Raw genomic sequence first — 18,807 nt, 5'->3', positions numbered from 1 at the left:
TCCATGGACATCTGGAGGGCTGCAGTTTGACTACCCCTACTTTATTATATGTCGTGTCTCAAAAATTAAGGAAGACCTACAACTGCTGATTACAAAAATCAACAAAGAGAACAAGAAGTTTGGCCTTTACTTCAGCATTAAAAAGACAAAAATAATGGCCACTGCAAAAAATAGACATGGTACAATAGCAATGGATGGTGAAGAGATCGAATGTGGTCAAGAATTCATTTTTCTTAGATCACAAATGGATCAGAGTGGTGGTCGCAGTATGGAAATTAAATATTGAATTGCAATGCTAAGCTTGAACCCAGCATGGAAAAGCAAGGACATAAGCCTGATTACCAAATGTAGATTAGTTCAATCTAATGTATTTCCAGGAGCCACTTATGGCTGTGAAAGGTGGCCGATGAAGAAATCAGACAGGAGGAGAGTTGATTCGTTTGAACTCAGGTGCTGGAGAAGGCTTCTGTGGGATCCATGGACAGCCAAATCACAAACAAGGAAATACTACAGGGCATAAGGAAGGCCAAATCACAACACTCCGGCTCACTTACTTGGGCCATATCATGTGATCCAACTCAATGGAGAGAGGATTTATCCTAGGACTGGTCAGTGGAAAAAGGAAACCAGGCCGACAAAGAGCACGGTGGTTAGAGAGGATCAAAATGGACACTGGTTGGAGCATTATTCAACTACGAGAAGTGGTGTAAGATCGGAAGACGTGGGGACAACTGAGCCAAGAGTCGGACTTGACTGAATGCCTAACATCATCATCAAGTCTCGGACAATTTTGGGATTGCATTGCCCTGAGCCTTTGGGGAAGGGCGGCGTACAAATGTAAAGATAAATAAATAAATAATTTTCTAATTCATAGAATAGAATCATAGAGTTGGATGGTCCATCCAGGGTCATCTAGTCCACCCCTCTGCATAATGCAGGAACTCACAACTATCTGCCCATCCACAGTGACCCCAATTTCATGCCCCCACCAAAAATCTCCAGAATCCAGCCTGGCCTCAAGGAAATTCACCTACCATCAGCAATTCCCACGGAAGGGCCACAAGAGACAAACACTAGCACATGCCTTCCTGCCCACCCACTCATAATCTGCCTAAGTTCATAAAATCAGCATTTGTCAGATGACTATCTAGCCTCTGGTTAAAAATGTCCAAAGAAGGAGAACCCACCACCTCCCGAGGAAGCCTGTTCCACTGAGAAACCACTCTAACTGTCTAATTCTGTAATCCAAGTCCTACAGAATTGTTTGGTAGAGGCATTGTGATGTTCGACTGCATTGTTTTTATATTTTCTAATCTGCCTTGAGTTGTAGCAAGAATAAAGGTAAAGGTATCCCCTGTGCAAGCACCGAGTCATGTCTGACCCTTGGGGTGACGCCCTCTAGCGTTTTCATGGCATACTCAATACGGGGTGGTTTGCCAGTGCCTTCCCCAGTCATTACCGTTTACCCCCCCAGCAACCTGGGTACTCATTTTACCGACCTTGGAAGGATGGAAGGCTGAGTCAACCTTGAGCCGGCTGCTCGGATTGAACTCCCAGCCTCATGGGCAGAGCTTCAGACTGCATGTCTGCTGCCTTACCACTCTGCGCCACAAGAGGCTCTTAGCAAGAATACAGGGCTATAAATAAACTACAAAAAAACAGAATAGAGCAAGTGTGCCTCTAAAGGGCTTTTGTGGTGTATTAGGGATCCCTGAAAAAGCACTGGCATCCATGCAGGTTCCAACCAAGGTGTATAGAGCCACCAGGCAGAGTCTCCCAACATGATCCTCTGGTCCCTCTGGCAAGGAAGTCTGAAAAATGCTCGTCTCTTTCTCTCCTCCATCCAGCCACAGCTGCCTTATGGTGACTCCTAGTGGGGTTTTCAAGGCAAGGGGTGCTGAGAGGCAGTTTGCCATTGCCTGCCTCCGTGTCTCGACCCCTTTATGCCTCAGAGGTCTCCCATCCAAAAACTGACCCTGCTTAGCTTCTGAGATCAGGCTAGTCTGGGCCATCCAGGTCAACAGAAGGCATGAAAAACTGCCAATGTCGGTGCTCATCCATCTCTTCCTACAGGCATTATATGCTTAGAACGTACACCTAAAACCTGATCCCGAATGTAGTATGGCATTTGTCAGAGCTGCATTTCCAGACTGCCTGTCCCCAACCAACAATGAAGTAAAGCCTGCCCGTTCTGTCAAATATTACCTCTACTTTCTACCAGCTGCATGGCAATTCAGGGGACTCCACGGGCCATGAGAGGAAAACGAAAGTTAAAAGGCTTTCCCAAAGATATCTGTAGGAAGCCTCCTGAGTTTGCTCCAACCAACTCTTCTGAAGCCTCAAGGAAAGGAACGCAGATGTTTTTCCAGGTCTCTCGATAATTCTGAATTTCATCCAATAAGAGGTTCTTCTCCTGGCCCTATTATGTGCCTGATCAAAAGCATCATGCATTCCAGTAACCCCATTAAAATAAATTAGTGAGCAACATCATAGCTGCCTTGCTCTCTGTTTCCATGCAAACGACCGGAGAACCACCTTGAACTTGCTCCATGCCTTTCCTGCAGTTTGTGGAAGTAGGCTTGTCTACATTCCACAAAGCATGTATGACCAGACTCTACCAACAACATGGTGGTTCGATTCTGCACTCCCCCACATGTAGCCAGCTGGGTGACCTTGGGCTCGCCCCAGCACAGATAAAGCTGTTCTGACCAAGCAGTAATATTAGGGCTCTCTCAGCCTCACTCACCTCACAGGGTGTCTGTTGTGGGGAGAGGAAAGGGAAGGCGTCTGTAAGCCGCTTTGAGCCTCCTTCAGGTAGAGAAAAGATATGGAATCAACATGTCTCCCCTTGATGGGTCAGATGCATGAATTGCCAGTCCTTTAGAAATCTTTTCATTCACCCCTCCCAAAAACCATTCACTCCTCCCTAAAACAAACCCATTTCCTCCACAATGAAGATTAAACAGCTTGTCTGGATATTCAAAATCCAAATGTGCTGCTGCAGGCAGTAAAACTTAATTCTTTGGACCTGGCTCCAAACTGCACACCAACCAGTCCAGGTGGCAGAACAGCCAATGAACTGGCTCTGGAACCCCTCCTGATTGGTCCTTAGAAACCACCTGGCCCTAAGGGAGGAGGGTAAGCTCCATTTTCCCTGCTGGAATTAAGCCACTGGGCACTAACATCTCATCTATCATCTGAATCTAGTTTTCTAAAGGCTCTATAAAAGAAAGAGTCAACCCAGCCATGGTTCTTTGCTCTGATCTGACCGATCCATGTGGAGGGAGCAAGAAACAAATTTGCCTCCCAGGTGGTTTGCCAACTTTGGCTCAAGGTACCTAGAATTCAACGAAGGAAGTGCTCTCTTGGAAATTCTTTATCCTAAGCATTTCTGCACCCCTCTTGTCCCAGGAGACCCAAGGCAACTTACAAAGGTTTCCAGGCCCAAATTCAACTAGTTTAAATAATAAACAAATGAATACCAAAATAGAATCCTGGATTAATCCGGATCCACTAAATTGGGGACTGTAGGTTTCCGAGTTGTGCCTTTGGCCACGCTCTGCCTATATATCTTCAGGCAGGAAGGGGGCAAAAACATCTCTGAGATGTTATGCAGCTGTCCCCCCCCCAAAATTACCCTGTCCCAGGGTTTCCATTTCCTGGCCACTCTCCAGAAAAAGGACAGACTGGAACTCTCGAACTCATGGCTAGGTGGGAAGTAGGCTTACTCTCCCCCTCTTCTGACAACAGAACTCCCGCCCCCAATCCAGGATTCTCTTGTCCTCCCACAACCCCACATCACCCTCCTAGCACCAATCACAGAACACAATCCAAGAACACCTTCCACACTCGCAAAATCTGTTGTACACAGACACAAACTCCCAAGCGTTCACGCACAACCTGAGCATTTATTTGAAACCAAGTGAGTAAATGTCACCTATGGCTGCCATTCTGTGGCAGCACCAACTGCCCTTCCTCAAAGTCCTGCAGACTCCCAAAAAGTTAATGTCTGCTGCATTTGGTGATCCTGGGGGGGGGGGGGGGACAAGAAGAGAAGAGGAGACGTATTTGGCTCTGCAAATCCAGAACATTATTTTCTTTTCCAGCAGAACCTCACTGCAATACATCTTCAGAAACAGAAGGTGACAAAAGGTAATGCTCCGTGACAGGGAAAGGGCAAGCCCACAGGCAAAAATATCCTAAAGTCGGGGGAGGGAAATGAAACACACGAAGTGCAGATGTGTTTGCTATTACCAGGCGCATGGCAGCATTATGGTTCCTTGGGAAGAAAAGTGAGTCAGGGTCCTAGCAGGGGGTCCCTGCCTGATATCCCCATATCAATGCAGAGCAAGCAGCCTTTCTCAGCTTCTTATCATCAAGAAACCCCTGAAACATTCCTCAGGCTTCAAGAAACCCAAGAAGTGGCATAATCATGGAAAATATGGTTGGGAAGCAGAGCTCACCTGGGACCACTCCCCTTCCCACCCCCTCCAGGCCCATCAGTGGCCATCTTGGGAGGGGTGGGTGGGTCAACATGACTGTATATGGTCATATCACCCAATAAGTGTTTAACAAATGCTAAACATATATAAAACATGAATTAGCTTCCACCCATTTGGGAAACCCCTATATGGCTAACATAAAACCCTAGTTGAGAAAGCCTGATGTAGTTTTTATTTATTTACTAGTTTCAAAGCCCGTTCCTAAGAACTGGCCTTGAAAGGGTCCCCTCCCTGGCCAGGCAGCTTAAGGTGGCTTTGGGCAGCAGCTCGCAGCCGGATCAAGTGGGGCGGGTGGGGGCTGGGCAGCTCATTAGCAAGGCTGGGACAGATCTCCTTAGCTAACAGCAATCAGCAGGCTGGGAGGCCCTTATCAGCAGGCCCAGCCTAGCAGGCCAAGAGGCCCTCGTTAGCAAGGCCTCCACCACAACCCTTTGCCCAGGGCCCTCTCCTCTTACCTGCTGCTGGCTCCAGGCACTGAGGCATCTGAGAGCAAAGAGGCTGGAGTCCAGGGATGGAGGGCAGGATCTGCAGGGACAGGGCCAATCAGGGCAAAGCTGGCTGCACCCTGATTGGCCTTATTCCAACTTGGACAGCCAGACATGTCCTACCCCCTAGGCTGTTTCAATGTTTACTGAAGTACAGAGGAGAGCAATGAGGATGATCTGGGGCCAAGGGACCAAGCCCTATGAAGATAGGTTGAGGGACTTGGGAATAGGGTTGTGCGATTCGGCCGCTTCGGCAGCTATTCTCTCCGGGCTCAGCCAGCGCCGCACCACAGCGCGGAGACCTGCATGGTTGCGCCCGCTTTCACGCCGCTGCCGGCACCGCCCTCCCCCCCCCCTGCCCGCGGCACGGTGGCCGAATCCCACAACCCTACTTGGGAATGTTCAGCCTGGAGAAAAGGAGGTTGAGAGGGGACATGATAGCCCTCTTTAAGTATTTGAAAGGTTGTCATTTGGAGGAGGGCAGGATGCTGTTTCTGCTGGCTGCAGAGGAGAGGACACGCAGTAATGGGTTTAAACTTCAAGTACAACGATATAGGCTAGATATCAGGAAAAAGTTTTTCACAGTCAGAGTAGTTCAGCAGTGGAATAGGCTGCCTAAGGAGGTGGTGAGCTCCCCCTCACTGGAAGTCTTCAAGCAAAGGTTGGATACACACTTTTCTTGGATGCTTTAGGATGCTTAGGGCTGATCCTGCGTTGAGCAGGGGGTTGGACTAGATGGCCTGTATGGACCCTTCCAACTCTATGATTCTATGATAAGTGGAGCTGGCCTCAAAAGCAGAGACAACCAATTCAACCCAACCCTATTCTTCACCAGCGCAATTTCTAATTCCTGATGGAGTTTATTCGTTTCTATTAAAGTGTGATGAAGACATTCTTCCTGCCTCCGGTGCAAGCATATTCATAGGCTGCAATGCTGAAGGGCAACAATCCGGAAGACGGTGATGCCAGACGGGACTCTGAGAGCAGTAAGCATTTGGGCATTCGCTGGCAGGGGCTTAAGGGAACTGTAGTCCATGGACATCTGGAGGGCCGCAGTTTGACTACCCCTGCATTTGGGGATGTGCAGCCATGACTGTGCTGTACCTCGAGTCGGAAAAGCTGCACCTCTCTAAAGCGACAGAGCCCAGACTGGGAAAGGCAGAACGGAGCGAGGGTCAGTCTGCGAAGTCAATTGGTGTTGACGGAAGAAAACTAAAATGCTCCCGAGCGCATTGGCTTTGCCTTCTGTTCCATTAAAAGCTACAGGTAGGAGAGCGAATGGGGTTTGGCACGTCAAGCGTTCTGCCGGGGCTGGAAGAAAAAGGCGTTCCTGAAACATACGTGCTGTTTTATAGAGAGAGAATTAAACTCAGACGCCTCCCCGTTCGGAAAGTAATGGAAGTCGCCACAGGCACACCGAAAACCTTGCAAGCTAAAAGAAATTTGCAGTGCTACAGCAAAGTGGACGGGGTTGCAATGCAAATCTCCCTCCTGCCTATCGCCCCATTTATTCCCCGGAGAGGCACCACGTCCATTTCAGCTCAAGAGATGTTTCTTGTTCTTGGGAGCTACAATTTCATTTATTTTGCTATACGTTGCACCTGAGCAGCTGGTAACAAGCAGAGGGGACCATATAGGTTCAGTTTGCGTGTTTAGGGATTCTGAAAGCCTGTATCATTTGGGGGGGGGGGGATACACACACACACACACACACACAATGACACTATAATGGAAAATGAGCTTGCTTCAACCACATTGTAAATGCCCAGTGCACCTGAAGCGGTTTTTGCACGGAGGAATTCAACAAGCGTTTACGATGCAGAAGAGAGACCTGCTGCTAATAAATCGATAGAGCTGTGTTAAGCAACAGTGGCGGCGCATTTTTCATTCTTATTTTTAAAACGGGTAAACACAGCCAAAATACTAAACAAGAGGCAGCAGAAAAAGCAGTGAAAGCAAAAACACGGGATGTGCAGTGAATCAAAAGAGACAACGTGGTGATTGGGGGCAGGGGGGGGATGAGCTGCCTAGCTGCTGCATAACGGGCAAAAAGGCTGAGGCCAAAAGCATCCTATTGAAGGGTCAAGCTGGCCAATGAAATGTCTGTGGACGGGAAACATTAGAGACACAGAGAATTTCCTGAGAAATAGGAACGGGGGCAGCTCCCATCTATAATGAGGATCTTCAGATGTTACGAGTGGATCCTCGTGACACAGTCATGGTAAGCAGGAGATTTAAGGGGCACAAACGGCAGGTCAAGGGACCATGAAGTGCAGGAAATATGGGTGAAATGTAATTATGCAAAATTCAAAGGTAATCAGGAATAGTCATCGACCAGTGCTGGTTTTTCTAAGCTTGTCAACACCTAAAATGATTGAGGAATCTGTAGATCAGGGAGCCTCAGCATGGTGTCTATGGGCATAGTGGTGCCCTCTGAGTGTTTTTAGGAAGTAGCTAAGCCCAGGTGGGGGTTTTACCCAAGAAAACATCAGACTGGCTGTGTAGATTTTGTAAAATGTTGCTCTGGCAGCAGCTATGACCACAACACAAGTATTTACACTGGGTTTATTGAGGTAATTGTGTGGCTGGCTCCGCCTCCTGGAGCAGCCATTTTGTGGAAGCCATTGTGTTGTCACACCCCACCATGTCATGTCAGAATTCCAAAAGTACCAGCAAGCTCAAAAGATTGGGGACCCTGTCCTACATGCACCACTAGATTCCTGTTTATCTTTGCTAGGACAGCTATTCTTCCAAGAAGACAGACAACTGTTCATGTCTGTAGAAACAGGCATCATTCTCGGGCGCAATCTTATTCCTCCATACCCCATTCTGCCAAACAGATAAATGTCCAACTCAACCAGTGCTGAAAAACCAAATTCCTGAATCTCACACGTTTCCATCAAATCAACTTAAAGGCTATTCCTAAATTTCAATATCTAAAGAGTTGAACTGCTTGCTTTGAAAAAAACTGAAGCTATTACCAAAGAAAAAATCAGCGTGTTGTCTAAAATTAAGAAAACTGCAACAAGCGATGGGGGTCAACTTTTTTGAGTCACTTAACACCCTGAACTAGGCTTGTGTGCTCCGGTGCGCTTCGGCGGCCATTCAAGCCCAAGGCTTGAATGGCCGCCGAAGTGCACCGGAGCACACAAGCCTATCCCGAACTCAAGAAATGTTGGCTCATCTCTACTTGAACACAACACAGTTCTTATCTCACATGCACAGATGCCATCTTGGGCACCTGCTGGTGGAGAAAGTGGACTGATCACCTGAGCGATCAAAGATTAATTTGCTGTGTGTATAGAAGAAGAAGAAGAAGAAGAAGAAGAAGAAGAAGAAGAAGAAGAAGAAGAAGAAGAAGAAGAAGAAGAAGAAGAAGAAGAAGAGTTGGTTCTTATATGCCGCTTTTCCCTACCCCAAGGAGGCTCAAAGCGGCTTACAGTCGCCTTCCCATTCCTCTCCCCACAGCAGACACCCTGTGGGGTGGGTGAGGCTGAGAGAGCCCTGATATCACTGCTCGGTCAGAACAGCCTTATCAGTGCCGTGGCGAGCCCAAGGTCACCCAGCTGGCTGCTTGTGGGGGAGCGCAGAATCGAACCTGGCATGCCAGATTAGAAGTCCGCACTCCTAACCACTACACCAAACTGGCTCTCTGCACCTAAGGGCAGCTTAGTACTGGCACCTGGTTAAGGGTGGAAGGAATCCATAGGAAAGGCAAAGAGCGACAGGCCAGGGTTGTAACTTGACTAAGGAGTCCTGGATTTAGATTCCTGCTCAACTGAAAGCAGACTGGATGTCTGCAGTCCAACTACTCTCTCTCTCTCTCTCTCTCAGGCTGAGCTACCTCGATGGGTTGTTGTGAGGGGATGTATGCTCCCGAGTTCCTCAAAGGAAAGGGAAAGGAATGGGGGAACACATAGGAAACAGGGCACTCCTGATAGCCAAAACGTGCTTTGGAGATCAATGCTACACTGATCTATAACCAATCCCTGCTTGAGGCAAACTCTAGTTCAGCCACTTGTACACAGTGACTTTCAAAACCAGATGTTCACCTTCTGTAATTAGGATTGTTCATCTTCTACTGTGTGGTACCCAACTTTCCAACCAGAAGTTTTCATACCCTGCTTTTCACTACCAGAAGGAGTCTCAAAGCAGCTTACAGTCGGTTTCCCTTTCTCTCCCCCAAACAGACACTCTGTGAGGTAAGTGGGGCTGAGAGAGCTCTGACAGAATTGATCTGTGAGAACAGTTCTAAGAGAACTGTGACTATCCCAAGGTCATCCAACTGGATGCATGTGGAAGTGAAGGGAATCAAACCTGGTTCTCCAGATTAGAGGCCGCTGCTCTTAACCAATCTGGTTCTCAGCTCCACGATATCTGATATCTCATATTTTTTAAAAAAATTAAAATTTTAGCCCCCAAACAGAAAGAGCTATAGCTACAGGGAACTATTAGTAAAGGATTTCAAGGGACAATATTTGATTAAATTAATCTGCTTTGTGTTGTCTTTCCCTTTATATTCCCAAACCATGTAATTTAGATTGCCCCTCAGAGACAAAAGAATTTAATCTGAATGCAATTTACTTTAATTTCATTTAAGAATAACCCAGTAAAACAATGAGATTATAAAAGATTACAAGTCTACTGTGTAATTAAATGCCAACTTGTTCTGTGGGGAGGGGGAAGGAGGGGTAGATCAGGCAGCGAGAGATGAAACAAAGATTTTCAGCCTTTTTTCAGAAAACAAAGATTTTCAGTCTCTCTTCAGAAAACAAAGATTTTTAGTCTCTCTTCAGAAAACAAAAATTTTGGTCATCACAGACTACGGATTTGCTATGGAACTGATACAAATTTATTGAAGGTGGCTACCCAAAAAAGTAGGGGCTAATAATTTTTGTGCACCACCACCAATAATTCTTGTTTCTTCCCCTGTGAAATTCCTATATAGTCAGTGATAAGTAACAGTATTTCTGAGATGGGACGAGATTGGCCTACTCTGTGTCAAGGAACAAGCCCCCTGGGCTGCTCTGGGTCCTGAAGGCGGAATGTGCAAACAAACCAGGCCTCAATTAAGAGTTTATGAATTGCATTATTATAGGGAATTAGAAAAAGGGATGAAAAGCCATTTTATTTAGGTCAGGACAGAATTCACAAAGAAAGCAACATGCAAAATAAGAGAGTAGCTAACAGGCTAGCATCTAGCCTCTCTTGGGTCACATGGACCCACCTTCATGTTGTTAAGTGAATATGAACTTCCATTTTGTTCTCCTCTCCTGTACGGTGTGTAGGTGTTAAACATATAAAATCCTCCTAGCACCTAGCATCTCCACCTTCACAGGCCCCAACTTTTAACCTTTTTGGTCTAGGCCAGGGGTAGTCAACCTGTGGTCCTCCAGTTGTCCATGGACTACAATTCCCATGAGCCCCTGCCAGCAAACGCTGGCAGGGGCTCATTGGGAATTGTAGTCCATGAACATCTGGAGGACCACAGGTTGACTACCCCTGGTCTAGGCAACCAGGCATTAATTCAGAACCAATCAGGGGTGTCTTCTGATGGAATCTATAGTAGAATGACTTGATCCTTTCCACCCGTCTCTCCCCCCATTCAGATTCTCAGGTTTCACCCTTCATCAATCATTCAGGGCAGCAAACTGGCCCTAAGATGTACCGGAGCAATTCAGGTCTCTTTTAATAACTCTGCTGTACATCTGCCATTAATCCCCAATCTTAATATTTTTATTCCCTCTACTATGTTTTCAAACCGGAGTTGAACACAAAGGACTGATAGCCTTGTCACCTCAGTTTGTTATTCCACGAGGCTTTCAAATCTGTTAAACATCTCCAGTACACTGCATAGTTGTTGGATATCTTCATGATGCTGTTTACTAATTTACTACTAATTCACTCTCCCCTTATATATGTAATCTAGTGGTTTCCGTTTGACAGTCTGAAGAAGTGTGCAGGCACACAAAAGCTTACACCTTGAATAAAACTTCATTTTAGGTATCCCTGGACTCAAGCTATGTAAAACAATTTTCAGGCTGGCACAAGCTAGGGGTGAGCGGTTCGGTGCAGTTCGGCCACCTTGGCTGAGGTGGCTGAATTGCTCCGAACCACTCACCACTAGCACCACGGGCAAATCGATGGGCTCTCCACGTGCAAAAGCTTTCAGTGAGCTTCGAGCACACTTGCTGGCCCATGGCTGTAACAACATACACATTTTAGAACTCTCGGATCATCATCACCATGTTACGGCTTCCTTTTGGAAGAAAAAGATGCTGTATTCTGTCACGCTGCCGACCAGGATTAGCTTGATTTATTTTGCTTGAGTAATATTGATCATCTTAATGAGCTGTATTCTATATGAAAGCTCTTTATCACTGGGTTGGATCCTGCCAGCTTCCCCACTCAGCCTCATCCAATTTCTATCCGTCCACAGACACGCGCACAATTTCTATGCATGCAGGCTCCCAGCACAGCAGTTTCTTTTGGTAGTCACCAGCAGAATAGCTTGTTAGATCTAACCCAATTTGCATTTCCCTTCCTGCAGACTGGAGAACGGCTACTTGTCAACTGCCTATTTCCTTTTGCATGGGCGGAAAATGCTGTTAACCTCTGTCATTTGGAATAGACAAAAGAATGAATGACCTACAACCTCAGGAGGAGCAGGAGAAAATGGGTTACTGGTTCAGTCCCATGCCCATTTTCAAAAAGGTGATTATGTCTTGCGAACTGGACATATCTATATCAGGAAACAGATTATTTGGGGCTTATGCAATCACAAATGTGAATGCAAGTTACTGCCTATCTCACATCTAGGTGAGGTTTAAGCCCAATATATTGGGCTTTTCCACACTTTTGTTTTGGTCACTTGGGGGCCAATTTTGTGTGGCTGGTTGAGATTTTTTATTTTCTGCATGTGACCACTTTGGTCAGTTAGACATACAGCAATGTAATATTGAAGTGGCCACTAGAGGGAGCAAAACACATGCAGAAAAGAATGACACAATACAGACACACAAAAATAAGAGTGCCGGAAAACCTATATATATATGAAGAAGAGTTGGTTCTTATATGCCGCTTTTCCCTACCCGAAGGAGGCTCAAAGCGGCTTACAGTCGCCTTCACATTCCTCTCCCCACAACAGACACCCTGTGGGGTAGGCGAGGCTGAGAGAGCCCTGATATCACTGCTCGGTCAGAACAATTTTATCAGTGCTGTGGCGAGCCCAAGGTCACCCAGCTGGATGCAAGTGGGGGAGCGCAGAATCGAACCCGGCTCGCCAGATTAGAAGTCCGCACTCCTAACCACTACACCAAACTGGCTCTCAATATATATATTGGTTAAACATTTATTGGGTGGTATGACCATATATAGTCATGTCGACCCACCTTCCCTCCCAAAATGGCCAATAATGGGCCTAGAGGGGGTGGGGAGGGGAGGGGAGGGGACCCAGGTGGGCATGTACACAGCTGTGCTTCCCAATCATATTCTGCACACCACTTCTGGGGTTTCTCGAAGCCTGAAGAATGTTTCAGGGGGGTCTCAATGGTAAAAAAGCTGAGAAACGCTGGTCTAGGAGGTGTTTTTCACAGGGGCCAGCCTTGTGTAGTGTCCCTGGTGCTGCAACGACTGTTAATGCAATGCAAAGCCAACACAACTTTCACACGGGTTTCTCCAATAGTTTTCTTTTACATTGGCAGTTTTATAGTGGGTTATCTATTTACTTGCCACCTGGAGGTTGGCAATAATAATAGTGCCTTTCATCTCAATCCAGAGACATCTGCCCAACTGTTTTTGTGCCTTCTCAGAAGGGGGCAACCAGGTGTCGGCTCCATTTGAAATCTCCAGACCTGGATTCTTACAAGACAAGGCCTTAAGATTGTGGTTACTCTATCTTCACTCCTTTTAAAGAAACATACAGCTTGATAAAAGGTCAAAAACCTGCCTGCTTTTTGAGTTACTTGGGTTGGTCCCCATAAAAGCTCTTTTGTGGCTTTTGTTCTCACCAGTGATTTAAATCAGGGGTAGTCAACCTGGGGGCCTCCAGATGTCCATGGACTACAATTCCCACAAGCCCCTGCCAGCATTTGCTGGCAGGGGCTTGTGGGAATTGTAGTCCATGGATATCTGGAGGCCCACAGGTTGACTACCCCTGATTTAAATCCATTGGATAGGAGTTGAATTAACGTTGTGGCCAAACAGATCCTTGACACGCTCTCCAAAACAGCTAAAATTCGCAGGGAGTCAGATCCAGGTCTAGCATAACCACACAGCTAGTGTGGTAAACGGATGAGAGTGGCCAACTACTTCTGCAGAGCTCAGATCCCCATCTGGTTATGAAACTGACCAGATGACCTTGGGCCAGTTGCTCTTTCACAACCTTGCAGGGTTGTTGGAGAGATCACCCAGGGAGAGAACCACGCGTGCCACCCTGAATTCCTTGGAGGACAGTCCTTGGAGGGTGCTGACAGCCAGAGGCCTCCTTCTAGGCTTCAGCCCGTAAGGCTATAAATTTCAATTTAAAATTTAGCCTTTCGTAACTGACTTAAATTATGAGCATTAGGAGCAATAAATGGTAAAGTCTAGGGAGAACATCTATCCCCATCTTTCACTTGTAATTATTCTGGATATTACACATTACAATCTGTCAACGTACTCCTCGCTAATGCAGGACTGGAGGTTTCGGGGGGAGGTAGCTTTGTTTTTAAGTGGAGCAGAATATTGATTGTGGCTTAAACGCCATCTCTCGCACATTTTTTTAAAGCCTTTTTTCCTAAATGATAGCCGGTCTGTAACAAATGTCATGAAGGCAACGCTCATCTCGCAATCTATGTTTTGGTGCAAATATCCTGGTTTGGCCTCCAGCCAGTTATCTTACAGGGAAGGTGCCAGGCTATTAGACGCCAGAGGCCTGAGGCCGCTGCTCCTAGCTAAGACTGAAATACCGTGAACAATGAGGGATGGCAGAACCACCCAAGACTGCCAAACATAGCCAGAGATCTTAAGACAAGATTGCCAGCTCTGCATTGGGAAATGGGTTGGGCCTTCAGTGCCCGACGCAGCTGGTCTCTCTTGGCACAACCAATGGTGCGCCATGGGGGGGAAGCGCGGGCGTCAGCACGCCGGCAGGCGCACACATGCAGGCGCGGAACTCCGCGCCAGCATGTGTGCACTCGCCGCCGTGCTGATGCCCGCGCCTCCCCCCCCCCCCCACAGCATGGCACTGGCTGCGTCGGGAGAGACTGGCCTCTAGGAGCCCAGAGAAGGCAGGGTTTAGAGCAGGCTACAAGTCTAGTTTGAAGAGGGGAGGGACATCAGATCATAATGTCCACCTTCCAAAACATCCACCAGCCATTTTCTCTGTTTTCTTCCTGCCTTGAGCAGGGAGTGGGACTAGATGGCCTGCATGGCCCCTTCCAACTCCAGGATTCTATAACTCATCGTGGTCATCACTTGTAATGCAGTGGAAGATCTCCAGGTGCCAGCTGGAAGTCAGCAAGTGACAGAACCAAGACTTTATGTTGAGAAATCCACATTTCTCACATCTACGTGAAGACAGATAGGCTGTGGGGAAGCCTGTGGACAAAGGAGAACTGGGGTTCGCTCTCCAGGCATGCCGCACAAAAGATTCCTTTTCAGAACCAAGTTGGGAGTCCTTGGGCAACTTTAAGACCAGCCGAGGTTTGTTCAAGGTGTAAGTTTTCCTGTGGGTGCCTACAAAAGCTGATACCCAGAATAAAACTGTGCTAGACTTCAAAGTGGCCCCTGGACTCAAACTTTGTCCTGCTGCTGCAGCCCAACACAGCGGCCCACCTGAATCCGTAACTAGTTGTTCATTATGCTGTCTGACTGCGCGGCTTTATATTTTATAGCCTGTAATCCCCTTTGAGTCTCGGCATGAAAGGCTGACTACAAACAAAGGGGAAAAGATCGAATGACAGGATTAGACAGAGCCAAGCAATTCGAAAACAGATCAGACCACGCCAGCCACGGCCCTTCGTTACACAAGACAGAAAGTCTCTCCACAGGAAATCCGCATCCAGCATCCTATCTGCCCATCTCATTAGCTCACCTTCAACCAGGAGTCACCAGTCAAAAGCGCTTTCATCCACCCTGGGCCAGGCACACATTCCCACCCGGCTTCCCTCAGCTACCTTCCCTTCCTGCCAGGTAGGTTTGGGAGATCCTGACTTGTTCCATCCACAAGACAGACGCGTGATACACAGAGGCAGACACGGTGGAAAGCCATTTGGCTGCAGGCAGCGTCAAAACTCATCACCATCCGGGGCGTCACAAGGAAGTGCTACTCACTGTTGGTGCTCACCCCTTCTTCAGCGAGAGGTCTCAGCACCCACTGTGATGATGCTGCACTCTGCCATTTTTGGAAGAACGAGCAAGACGCCTGAAAGAAAAGGACTCCTCTTGCACCTTGCCCTTCCTGAACATTTGCCTGTGTTCTAGATAAGGAGGAAATTGGGGATACTGATACGTGCATCAGACAGGAAGCAAACGTCGAAATGCAGGAAATGCCTACTGGTATCCACCGAGATCACCAACGTCAGAACATTTTTCCTGACGAGCGTCATATATCATTTCTCTCTCTCTTTTTCTTCCTTGTCATTTCTTGAGCTGATACCAACAAATCCTTTATGCCCTGACCTGGATGGTCCTGATGCCATCGGATCTCACAAGCTAAACAGTGTTAGTCCTGAATAGTATTTGGATGGGAGACCACCAAGGAAGCCAAACAGCAGAGGAAGGCAATGGCAAACCATGTCTGAACATCTCTTGACATAAGTTTGCTGCCTCTTAAAGTCCCTTCTTGCCCCACCGCTCCTTTAGATACCAATCCAACAATAAACACAGTAAGGCAGTGGTCCCCAACCCTTTTGTGGCTGGGGACCGGCAGGGCAATTGCCCTCCCACGCACGCCACGCACGTGAAAATGCAGCGCATGCGCGATTTCGGCCGCGCATGGCGCATGTGTGCATGCACGGCCTGGCCGCGCATGCGCAATACGCGGGTGCAGCCCTGATTCCCTCAAGCTTGCGGCCTGGGAAGTTTTTTGCTGCAGGGGGGCAGGGAGAGGGAGCCGCAGCCCGGCGCCAAGGCCTTTGCGGCCCGGCACCAGGCTGCGGCCCGCGGGTTGGGGACCACTGCAGTAAGGGACGCTCTTGATTCAATTCTATTTGTATGATACTGATGGGGAGGGAAAGTAATGTGGTCCAGCCCAATCATGTCAAGCCTCAGAATCTAAGGCAGTTCAGTGCCTATGTGGGAGGCCAACAAAGAGGGCCTCCATAGTTCTGTAGGGCCTGCAAAACGGAGCTCTTATGCCAGGCCTTCAGCTGAAGACCAATGATGCCAGGCAGCAGCTCATGGCCTCCTCCTTCTCAATTGCTCATGTTTCTGAGTTTTGTTGCTGTTGCCTATTAATGATGGTTAAGTTCTGTTCTCAATTCTTAAAAGTAGTTTAATCTACATTCTGTTTTATTGGTTCTATGTACAGCGCCCCAAGACGTCATAGCGAGAAGCGGTAAAATGAATGAATGAATGAATGAGGCTCTGCAGAGGAAGGCAAGGGCAAACGGCCTCTGCTTCTCACTTGCTTGAAAGCCCTTGCTGAGGGTCACCATAACCCCACTGCGATTTGGCAGCACATGCATACATATTTATGACACCAATAAGTCAACTTCCCTCACACACAGGAGCAACAATGAAAAACAGCCATCTCCCTATATCAGTATCATTTGCTACTGATAATTGGAGCAGCTTTGTTTAAGGCGCAGGCATGTTGGTGCCTCTACAGTAACGGTCATTGCTCTACAGATTTCCCCGCCATTGCAGTAGATAACAAGAGCACCAACTGGGAAAACATCAACCTAACTGAGTCTGCCTCTTCCTTCTCCCGCAGGGGGGAACATTTGGCCCGGTGCACCTCATCCATCCCGGATTTGTGCTCCTGCATGGGAGGCAGTGAAGTCCTAAATGAGGAAATGGTCTGAGTAGACCCAACCTAACATCACAATTCCTTTTTGAAATAGAAAATAAAAATCTTTAACACTTAGCTGCCTTTAATATTTGAGCAGAGGCCTCCTGGGCGGAGAGTGTCCGGCCTCTGTTTCTGGCCAATCAGGATTGGCCCGTGGACTGGAAACAGAGGCTGGACCAGCCCCAACAAACCTGGCAAGAGACAGTCTGGTGCAATCACTGTCAGTCTGCCCCTGATCGCCACCGGGAGAGGAGGTTGGTGGGGTGGCCAGAGGGGGGAGGGAGTTCCCTGCCCTAAAAACAACCGCTGAGGCTTGGATAGGCCGCGGCAGGCATTTTCGGAGCAGGGGGGAGGGCTGGCAGGAGGGCTGCTGGGAGGGAAGGGAGGACAGGGCATGCTAGCGCCTGCTGCATTTACATATGCAACGGGCTTTAAATCTAGTCTAGTTTGTATATATTACTGGAAACTGGAGATAAATGCCAATTAGGCTTTAGGGATTGTTGGCAACTGAGAGGAAAATTAGACCTTCCAAAGTATATTCATAAGTATTTGGCATGACGCTTAGCTCCTTTGCCTCTTGCCCTGCAGAAAAGGATGCAACAAAGATGGTGTTTTGCAATCAGATCCTTCCCCTACTCCAAAATGGAGAATTTGGAAAGTAATTTCTATGCCTGTTTATTCCCGTTGCTGTAGAGGGATAAATACACCAGACGCAGTTCAAACCACCACATAGATTTTAGAAGGGATGGACTGAATCAAGACAAAAACGGTTTAGCACGAAGCCAGCGAAATCACTCCTCTTGACAATGCCGTGGAGTCTAAGCCTACATTTCAAGGGCATTCTCACTCGTGCTGTGCTGGACTCGATGACCAGGATCCTGAATGCAATTAAAAGTTGAGTTCTGGTAAGCTTTTCGCGTCCATCTGCAGTTTTATAATCCTCCCATCCATCAACTCTGAAAGAGCATTAATACTGACACGGGCTTATCCCACAGTCTTTTGCTAAGCTAGCTTTTCCCAAAGATCTCTGCCCCCACCATTCAAGATCTCACTATCATTTCTGAAAAATACTTGGTTCAGAGGTGTCTGTCTGTGCGTGTTTCCTTTAAACTGGCAGTCCATCTCTGCAATGCAACTGTGGAAAATGACTACAGCATACAGATAGAATGCCCAGACAATGTAGAAATATAGCTGTTAGCAATGAGTCCCAAAGTCCAGTAAAAAAAACTGAGATCCTTGTCTGAGAAAAAAAAAAACTTGGCATAAGAACATAAGAGAGGCCAACACTCTGTGTCACACAGTGGCCAAAACTCAGGTACCTTCAGGAGGTTCACCAGCAGGGCCAGAACTTCAGAACCCCTCCCATTGTGGCCCCCCAAGCACCAAAAATCCAGAACATCACTGCTACAGACATAGTGTTCCCTCCACACCTTAGAGCATTCGCTGGCCGGGGCTCATGGGAATTGTAGTCCATGAACATCTGGAGGACCACAGGTTGAGGATCCCTGCCTTAGAGCATGGGTCCCCACCCTAAGGCCCGTGGGCCGCATGCAGCCCCTGACCTCTTTCTGTGCGGTCCTCCAACCTGCTTGTCCACTGCTATCACCCTCAAGGCATTTTCCCTCAGACCCATACTGTTCCTCCTGCCCCAAGGGACACTATCTAGTGCTGTTCATCCTGTCCCTTTCTTGCAAAAAATACAATAGCAACATTGTTTGTTTTGGTCTCCATCGTTCCTTCTGTCGGCCCCCTCTTGTTCTTATATCCCCCATAATAGCATTTTGGCCATTCTAGCTGCTTTGCTAGCCAGCAAAGCTCAGGCACC

General features: G+C 47.7%; 1 protein-coding gene across 8 annotated transcripts in view; it reads right to left on the bottom strand.

Annotated features, from left to right (window-relative positions):
- RNF152 (ring finger protein 152) overlaps positions 1-18,807 on the bottom strand; it is a 53,817-nt gene that overhangs the window by 15,247 nt on the left and 19,763 nt on the right. For 2 of the 8 annotated variants that reach the window (XM_077353440.1, XM_077353441.1), the window contains exon 3: positions 3,938-4,027. The exons of the other annotated variants lie outside the window; for them this stretch is intronic. The gene's annotated coding sequence lies outside the window, so the exon portion shown is untranslated. The remainder of the gene's footprint in view (positions 1-3,937; positions 4,028-18,807) is intronic. 8 annotated transcript variants of the gene reach the window in all.

The sequence above is a fragment of the Paroedura picta genome, chromosome 9, assembly GCF_049243985.1.
Source record: "Paroedura picta isolate Pp20150507F chromosome 9, Ppicta_v3.0, whole genome shotgun sequence".
Lineage (NCBI taxonomy): Eukaryota > Metazoa > Chordata > Lepidosauria > Squamata > Gekkonidae > Paroedura > Paroedura picta.
The sequence above is the reverse complement of the archived record's forward strand: the minus strand, read 5'-3'. Positions and strand labels throughout refer to the sequence as shown.